Consider the following 2,378-nt stretch of genomic DNA (forward strand, 5'->3'; position numbering starts at 1 on the left):
GTAAATCTTTAATTAAATAGCTTTGAGCTATATGAATTGGAGATAGACCTTTTAGATCTTTGTCAACAGGACAGCAATGAAGACATCCTGAAATTAGATAAGGATATTTTAATTCCTCTTTTGATCTCTTTAAGGCAAATATAGCATTATTATAATAATGAATGTCATATGCAGTTGGATCATCTGCAAATTCTTTAATGGGATCAAATTTCTCTTCTTCTGTAGTAGCCATATTAGGCTGAACATTAGCACCTCTTTTAAAAGGTGGCTTATTCATAGGCTTTTTTCCTGTTGCTGGTCTCTTTAGAACCGTTTTCCAAGGTTGCTCCCTGCAAAAATTCTCTAGTTAGAAAATCTGGTAAAGAATTAGATTTTCCAGAGATATGTTCAATATCAAAATCAAAACATGCTAATATAGCTTGCCATCTAGCAAATATTTGTTTAGATGCTATTACTTTAACATCTTTTAAAAGAATATCTTTAGCAGATTTGCAATCAACTCTTAATAAAAATTTCTTATTTAAAAGATCACTTTCAAATTTTGTAATACATTTAACAATTGAAAGAATTTCTTTCTTTATTGTAGAATAATTCTTTTGAGTATTATTCCAAGTACCAGAAGTATATCTCACAAGAATTTCTTTAGATGTATTATCTAATTTTTGTTTAAGTATTCCTCCATATCCAATATCAGAAGCGTCTGTTTCAACTATTTTGAATGCTTCTGGATTAGCAATAGATAAACAAAGGTGTTCTTTAACTCTTTCTTTTATTTTTTGTATTGCTAAAGTATGACTATCAGTCCATGGTTGAGGATTTTTCTTCAACCTTTGAAATAATAATTTACAATCTTGAGCGAGATCTTTATAAAAATCTCCTATATAATTAAGACTTCCAAGAAATCTTTGTAATTGATTTACATCAGTGATTTTATCAGGAAATTTATCAGCAAAAACAATTGCTCTTTCAATAGGAATTATTATTCCATTTTCAATATAATGTCCTAAGAATTTTATCTTAGTTTGAAAAGTTTTACTTTTTTCTGATTTACTGCCAAACCAGTTTTTTTAGTAACTTGAATAAATATATTTAAATGTTTAAAATGCTGATCAATATTATCAGAATATATAAGGACATCATCTATATAGACAATAATATAGTCTATATATGAATTATAAATTTCATTCATTATATTTTGGAATTCCATTGGAGCATTTTTTAATCCAAATGGCATTACATTCCATTCGTAATGGCCAAATGGTACAGTAAAAGCTTGTTTTTGGTTTATATTTATCTTCTTCTTTTAGAAGAATTTGATAAAATCCTGATTTTTAAATCAAAAGAAGAGAAAACTTTTCCTTTAAATAATCTATTTAGTAAATCTCTTTTATTGGTAATGGATGCTTTATCCATTTTAATGCTTTATTAAGCGGTTTATAATTGATAACAAGTCTTGGAGCTCCTTTTTCAATTTCGGCTGCATTTTCAACATAGAAAGCTGGACAACTCCAAGGACTATTACTTGATCTGATTAACTCTTTTTTAAGAAGACTATCAATTTCTTCTTTGCAATAATTTAAAAGTCTAGGCCCCATAGCTATAGGCCTTGCTTTTGTAGGAATTTTATCTTCATTAAAATCATCTGTATAAGGAAGACTGACATGATGTTTTTTCCTATTCCAAAAGGCATTAGGAACATCAGCACATATTCTTTGGATATATTTTCAGAAATAATTTTTATTTTTTCTTGAATTTTTCAAAATTTAATTTTCTTTAATATTTTTAAAATGAATTTCATCTTTTAATGAAGTAATAAATTTTCTTTATTACACACTATTTTTTGTAAAATATTAATAGATTTTGAAACTGGTATTGTTGTGAATGGAAAAAATAAATCATTACCTTTAATGTTGGTATATAAACCCTTTTCATTAATTTTATTAATAGGAAACAACATTTGGAAAAATGGAGTTCCTAAAATCACAGGAGTAGATATATTTTAATAAGAATAAAAGTTGTATTTAAACAAACTCCAGAATTACATATTGCCACATCAGACAATTTATAATTAACTATAAGGCATAGTTTGGTACATGGGATAAGAGAGGGATTGATAAATAATCCTCCTTATCCCATGTTTGGTACCTTTTTAAAAAGCTCATGATAATATCATGGGCCCTTGATAAATAATTTTTTAGAAGGATAAAATATCCCTAATAGAAGGTGTGATAATTTTAATTTAATGATAAAATACACTACAAATGACTTAATTACCCTCAATTTATAAATGATTTTTTTTTTATAAATCTATGCTAGTAGGTAGAAATTAAAATCAAATAAATATTTTTATTTATTTTATATAGTATATAATAGATAAG

This window comes from Primulina eburnea, chromosome 7, assembly GCF_022965805.1.
Source record: "Primulina eburnea isolate SZY01 chromosome 7, ASM2296580v1, whole genome shotgun sequence".
Taxonomy (NCBI): Eukaryota; Viridiplantae; Streptophyta; class Magnoliopsida; order Lamiales; family Gesneriaceae; genus Primulina; species Primulina eburnea.